Below are 7,497 nucleotides of genomic sequence, written 5' to 3'. Positions count from 1 at the left end.
GTTTAAAAGCTGCCCAGTGGCTGCAGCATGAGGCACAGGCAGAAGACCTGACACTGGAATGGGGGGCGGGAGGTAGGAGGTTGGGGTGCACAGGGGCTCCCCAGAGATCCCTTGGCTCAGGAGGCTGCCAGTCATGCTTGAGGGTGAGCCTTTAAAGAGCTCCTTGCTCAGCCCCACCTGGATGCTGCCAGTCTGGGAGATTAGTCACCTGGCCGCCCATCTTCTTGATGAGTTTCACCTGCTCATCTAGGACGAGGTTCTCCAGGAAGTCAGAGCTGGGGCTCTGCACAGGCAGGACCCAGGGCAGGCAGACCCAAATGGCCAGGTTCAGGTTCTTCTCCCCGACTGTGGTGGCTTCCATGCTCCATGCTGTCTAGGCTTTCACCTCACTCATCTTGGGGACAGCTTCTGCACGTCCTGGAAGAGGGTGTGGCCACTGTGCTGGTTTTGCATCTTTGAGAGACACTCAGGGCCCTTACGCTTCTCCTCGACTCACTCATGGAAGAAGTGGCCCAGGCCCTCCAGCACCACATCATTGCGGTGGAAAGACGCCCATGGAGAGGTAGGTGTGGGAGGCCCACATATACCTGTTGACCAGGCAGTTGGCAGTTGGTGGCGGCTTTCTTCTCGGTGGAACAATTCTGATGAATTTGGGAGCTCATGGTCGATGGACAATAAGGAACTAACCTCAAAAAATGGTGCTGTCCGGTCCTGAGGGCAGAGGATGTATATTTGGTTGATTCTGAAGATTGCAACTGGAAAAGAGATCGAAGGCTGGTCGGAGGCTGAAAGAAGGGGCTTGCTGGGATCTTATCTGTCCTAACACTGTTGAAGCAAGAGACAGTTCCAGGACACCACCAGGCACACTGCCAGTGATAGACTCTTAAAGCAAATAGAAATTGTTACTTTCGCTGTGGTTCCATTTCCTCACCTGTATGATGTGTGCTTTGGGCTGGAGGTTCCCTTCTCCAGCCCCTGACATTAGTGAGTTTAAGCTCAGGGCTCTCGGCTGAGAAAGACTGGCCATGTAGGACCACCTCAGTAACCCAATGGCTTAGGAAAGCAGCAGCCCCTCCCCACTCTACCTGGAAATGTCCTAAAACAGAGTTTGGTAATGGAAGGAACAAAGATGAGAAATGGGTTACGTAAGAAATATCTGGTGGGTCACACTGCTTGCTTCCAAGCAGATCTGAATTTAATATCTGGTAGGGACAGAACAGGTGCTCTGCATTAGAAAGGTAAAGACAGGAGTTCCCATATCATGGCTCAGCAGAAACAAATCTGACTAGTATCCATGAAGATGCAGGTTCAACCCCTGGCCTTGCTCAGTGGGTTGGGGATCTGATGTTGCCATGAGCTGTGATGTAAGTCATGGATGTAGCTTGGATCTCACGTTGCTGTGGCCGTGGTGTAGACTTGTGGCTACAGCTCCGATTAGACCCCTGGCCTGAGAACCTCCATATGCCGCTGGTGAAGACATAAAGAAAAAAAAAAAAAAAAAAAAAGGAAAGATAAAGACAAATTGTTCTTGACATTGTAGAACTCCCAATCTTGGTATAATGTTGAGTGTTTTATCATAAGTGCAAAAGCTGAGCCTTTGGGTGGGGTACTATTGAAATCCACTCATAAAAACTTTGATGTATCAGAGCACCTCTTAGCCTTTAATTCCTAGATTCACATGTCTTCAAAGCTGTGACAGTCATTAATGCTGTTCACCAAATATTTTCAGTTCTCCTACTGAGCATGTAGGTGAGCCATATTTTCCTGAGCCACAGAATTGTGGTTCTGTGACTTGCTTTAGCAATGAAACATTAGTAGCAAGGTAGGTTTTGCTTCCAGGCAAAAGCATTAAGTATCATCACATGCCACCTCTCCCCGCCACACTTCCAGGGTACTTTTCCTCTTCAGTGTACCAGCAATGCAGCAGACAGCAGAAGCTCACTAGCCTGTGCCTCTCAGAGAGGACAAATGGGAATCTCTATGGTGGGCATATAGTAGGAACAAGAAACAAAATTTTGTTGTTCTAAGCCATGAAGATTTAAAAAAAAATTATTACAGAAATTTTCAAACATATGAAAACAGAGACTATAGTATGTTGAACCTGCCATACCCCTTACTGTAGCTTCAACAGGTATCAAGATAAAACCACTCTGAGCTGGGGTTTGTTTGTTACTACAGCACAACCTAGACTAATCCTGCCTAAAACAGAGGGAAAAGATATTATTTCATAGAAATGCTAAATGAGTGATGGGTAAAGAGAATGGAAACACAATTTATGAGATTCTCTTTTTATGCCATATTTTTCTTAAAGTTGTTTATGCTTTTGCGAATTCAGGCGAGCTGAACAGCTGCATGGATTAGTTGAAGTAAAAGCTGCTGGACACTTAGAATGGGGCTGCTTTGTAGAATCTTTGTCTTTCGTTTCCGCCTCAGTCCCTCTCCTTTTTGGCTCACCCTCCAGCTCCTCTGGCAGGTGGAGCTCACCTTCTCATCAGCTGCCTGATTTTCATGTGGAGAGGGCTGGTCTCCTGTGGTTTTGTGTCCTGGCCTGCTTCAGCTTTCTGGGCCTCAACAGCTTACATCTTGTGTTGTTGTTGCTGCCTTTGGGAGGCAGGTCCAGAAAGTTAAGCCTGTGGACATTAAGGGCTATTCTCTCCACAGGGACATTTTCACATAGTTCATTTTGAGTCATGCAGGGACCTCAAGTTTCTGCTATCAAGGCTGTTCCTCAGGTGTGCTTGTTACAATGGTTAATGGGGTCACAGAATATCCCCAAAAAATTTAACTCATGGCTAAACCTGCTGAGGTGTGTTTTTATGTGATGTTTTGATATGTATATATAACACATACTGTCTGTGAGTGTGTTGCAGTGTTTCTTATTCTGTCCCACTGGTCTCTGTGGCACTGAGCCAGTACTCAGCTCTGTTATGATGGGTTTGTAGCCTGTTGGATTGAGCCAGTCTCCCTTCTTTACTCTTCTTTTTAAAAGTTTATTTATTTGTTATTCCTCAAAAAGAAATCCAACTGGAATTTTGATTGTGCTGAATTTATAGGTTAATCATGAATTCAGTTAGGTCTTTATAGAGTCACCCAAGAGAAGTCAGCCTATCTCAGGGCATCCAGTTCAAACACATGGAATGGGCTCTATTTACTCAGGTCATTGTCTATTTCCTTTATGAGAATTTTCAAAGTTTCTGTATGGAAGTTCCTGTATAGAATATTTTGTAGTCCTGTTGCTGTCACGAATGGTACCTTTTCAGTAATATTTCCTTGCAGGGATGGCTGGGGAGAGATCCTGTCGATTTGTACGTGGTCGTTTTATATCTGGCAAACTTACTGATCCTTATCAGTTCTAATTTGTTAGAGCCTTTGTTGGTTTTTTTTTTTTTTTTCACGTTGACCTTTTGCTTTTCCATTGCTGCAATAAGAAAAAATCCCCCCCATTTAATATCTGGGGTGGGTGGATGACGGGCAGTGGGGGGATGATGCAATAGGAGTGGAAAATGTTTCTTCCTCCTACTGTGGGGCGGGGTCGGGCCTCTAGGAGGTGACCATCTGCGTCTCCACAGCGTCACAGACCTGGAGTCAGGCCAGACCCTTGTGGTGGGAGAAAAGGGGGCCGAATGTTCCGTGGTGACAAAAAAGGGGAGGGGAGGGGATTCTACCCAAAGAGAGAGGGAGGGATTTAGGAGGAGGAAGACAGCGGAAAGGGGAAGACTCTTTTGAAGGGGACTTTAAGGGGGTAGGAGGTCAGTGAGGGGCCCAGAAATTCTCAGAGACAGTATATGGCCAGAGTCTTCAGTGCCAGAAGGGTAGCTGGACCACAGCCCCACCATCCAGTAGTATTGCCCAAAGCCCTGGGGACCACTGGTCACCTGACAAAGGATGGGGGAGGAGTTCAAGCACCTGGGAGCAGCCCTTCCCAGCAGCGGCCCACACTGACCAAGTGGTAGATACCCAACCCCATGCCACCCTCATCACCCATGCTGCTGCAACCCCAGCACCCAAAGCAAGGGGGCCCAGGAACTCCTGGGGTCTGGACCTCCAGGATCCCCAGGACTCCCGTGAGTCAGAGGTAGATCCACAAGCACAGCCAGGGTGGCGGCCCCACACTTGATCCTGAAAGGAAGTTGACAGAGGGTGAGTTGGGTTGAGAACGTTTTAGCCCGGCTGGTTTGCCTTGTTTGATGAATAACTGTGGCCACCTGTTAAAGTCACTCTGGTTTGGAAACTTCTCCGAACACCCGAGAGGCGGGGAAAGTGGGCTGCCCTCTGCCCCGCACAGCATTTGACAGGCTGCTGGGGCAGGCAGGGCTTAGTGACCCCGATTCCAGTTGTTGGCAAGTGAGGAAGCCCCCCTCCTTCCAGGGCTTCCCCAGGACAGGCTGAGCAGCACGGCCAGTGCACTGGGCTAGGCTGACCTCTGTGCTCCTACTGGCCCCTTCCCTGCCTTTCCACGTCCACACACGTGAACTTCAGGAATCACTCCTAGGACTTGCTTTGTTCACACAGAGATTGGGGTGAGCAGAGGCATCCAGGCCAGGGTGTTCATGTGGACAAGTAGACAGACGCCCTCAGTCCATTCAGATGCTGGATCCCTTGGGTCTCAGAGGGAGATGGGCCTGGCCCTGCTTCTAAGTAGGCAGTGAAGAGGCCAGACTTCTTTTGGAAGTTTATAACCCCAAACAGAGCAGGTTATTTTGGAGGAAAGAAGCCAGAAACGGGGTCAGTGGGATGAGAGCAAGAAAGCCTGGTCCAGAAACGCCAGTGTCCTGAGCCTGTCCAGGTGCTTCCAAGAGCGGAGCAGCCGGGCCAGGCTGGACCCAGGGCGTCCCCCCGGCCTGCGGGTGGGTGAGGCCCCTGTTCCTGGGCGTGCTCCTTGTTTCCTGTTACAGCCTGTCTCCACATGCTGGGTGGCTGTGAAAAAACGCCTGCCGTGACTCAGCTTTATAAATAGGACATTCACAGTGAAGATGGTAGGAGATTCCCAAAGTCTTCCTCCTGGGCTTATTTTAGGTGTGCAGCTTACACAAGTGAAGTCCCAGAGACCCTCCGCCAGCCCCCTCCCCACAGCATCCAGGCCTTCGGCTCTGTGACTGGAAACCTCCCCAGGGTGGCCCGAGAGGCACCAGGAATGGAGATGCCCAGCCTCCATCCTTGTTCAGACACTCCTCCGGGAGAAGAGCTGACCCTTGTCTCCGCTGCTCATATGCCAAGCACGGTGTGTTATCTCACTGATGTTCACTTACTCTCAGGAAGACATGTTATTCTTCCTGTTTTGTAGATGCAGACTCTGGAATCCAAACCCATGTCTGACTCATTCCAGAACTCAGAGATTAACCACAGACTCAACTTCCCCTGAACAGAGAGTGAGAATGGCAAAGGATCAGAGTAAGGAAAGGGGGCCCTCTGTTCTCAGGAGAGAAAGAGAGGAGAGGGTGCCAGTGGCCCTGGCCTCTGGTTATATTTCCCTTTCCTTCTTTCCTCCAGTAACACATTTCTAGGTCCCTGGCTGTTTCTGGAAAGCCAGGCTTGAGCTTTAAGTGGCTTGACGGCCCCTGCTGTAGTGAGGCTTGAAGGAGAAGTTGAGAGGGTGCCTACCTCGGGAAGGGGGCTCTGCAACTGGGGGTGCGCAGGTCTTTGAGTTTTAGGACAGAAATGCTGTTCAAGGATTTGCCCAGCAAGTCTCAGTGTACTTTGTAACGAGTAGCCCTCACTGAGTCATTGCTGGCTGAGGCATTAAACAGAAATGTGGATGCGTGACTTTTAACGTCTCCAAGCCACTGCTCCTTCACACCCAGCCAGGGTCTCTCTTCCCCGTCTGTTTAGGTCCCTGCAGTGAAGAAGGGTTCCCCCATCCTTTTCTGATTTCATGAGGTTAGTATTTTTATGGCATAGCCCTTGGTTGGATTTGTTTTTCCTCATCATTAGAATCAAGCTATATGTTTTTTATTTTACTTTATTTTATTGATTTTTAAGGCCTCATGTACAACATATGGAAGTTCCCAAGCTAGGGGTCAAATCGGAGCCACAGCTGCTGGCCACAACAACTGCGAGATCCAAGCCACATGTGCGACCTACACCACAGCTCATGGTAACACTGGGTCCTTAACCCACTGAGCAAGTCCAGGGATCAAACCTGCATACTTACGGATACTAGACAGGTTCGTTACCATTGAGCCACAATGGGAACTCCAAGCTATATATTTTTAAACAAGAAAAGAGATGGTGTTGAGTCTTCTCAGGGCCTTACACTAAGGGCACATGATGTCACTTTGTCCCATATTGGTTGCGTAGGTTGATCCCTTAGTGAACATGGTATTGGCCAGATTTCTTCATTATAAAGCTAGCAGTTTCCTTCAATACTTGGGAATAATGAAATAAATATGCATGTTTATGTTGCTTTCCTGGGCCCCAGTTCCCACAGGTCAATGTCAAGGGGGCCAGTGACACCTGAGAAGGCGGTGGGTTATATTACAGGAGGGAACCCACATATTTCATAATGGTCCATAGGTCCCGACCTCTTCTACAGATGGAAATGTTATCTTTATTATCCTGAACACTCAACACCCCTGCACTTTGCTCCACAAGGGAACACTCTGTCTTCCAGGAAATTCGCTTTACCAGCATCCTTACAAAGATGGTCCAGAAAAAATGCAGCTGGTTTCTCTGCTCATAGGACACCCACAAACATGAGTGACCCATGGAGATACGTCTCTCAACAGATCTATTAAAATTATCTTTCTAAACACAATCCAATCATGTTATTCCCATACTGTGTCTGGTTATTCCCCAGTATCCGTTCTCTGCACCTTCAGTAACGGACCTCACTTCCCCACAGTAGCTGTGCACACGGCTTTTCAGAATGATGCCTGCATTTCCCATCTTCTCTTGCGGCAAGGTGTGGCAGCTGTGTGACTAAGTTTTGAGCAATAGGCTTTAAGTGTAGTGTGTAACTTGTGGAAAGTGCCCTGAAAGAATGCAGAACATGCCATTTCCTTCTCTTTACTCCTTCCTACAACATGAAATAGCAAGCTCCCTCTTCCATGGTGTTACCTCATCTCTCCTCTGCCCTTTTTTTCCTTCATTGCACATAAAACCATTGACATACTATTTATTTTGCATGTTTGCCTCCTTTGTAATGTAAATTCCATGAACAGTGCTGGTACATCACAGTATATTTGCACCAGTTGTTAAAATATGCCGACATCTTTCTGTTACTTGAGTAGCCGCTGCCCCAAGTGCCAAGTCCCCAGGTATCCCATGGCACCTCCCAGGTATCCCACAGTCTGGTCTGCTCAGGCTTCCACAGCAAAATTCCATAGATTTGATCTTCTCACAGTGCTGGAGCATTGAGAAGTTCAATATCACAGTGCTGGCAAGTCAGTTCCTGGAGAGAGTTTCTGGAAAGGGTGCTCTTCCTCTCTTCCTGGCTTGCAGGAGGCTGCATTCTTGTACACACACACACACACACACACACACACACACACTCACAGG

Source organism: Phacochoerus africanus, chromosome 2 (assembly GCF_016906955.1).
Source record: "Phacochoerus africanus isolate WHEZ1 chromosome 2, ROS_Pafr_v1, whole genome shotgun sequence".
NCBI classification, from domain to species: Eukaryota; Metazoa; Chordata; class Mammalia; order Artiodactyla; family Suidae; genus Phacochoerus; species Phacochoerus africanus.
This window is presented reverse-complemented; position numbering follows the sequence as displayed.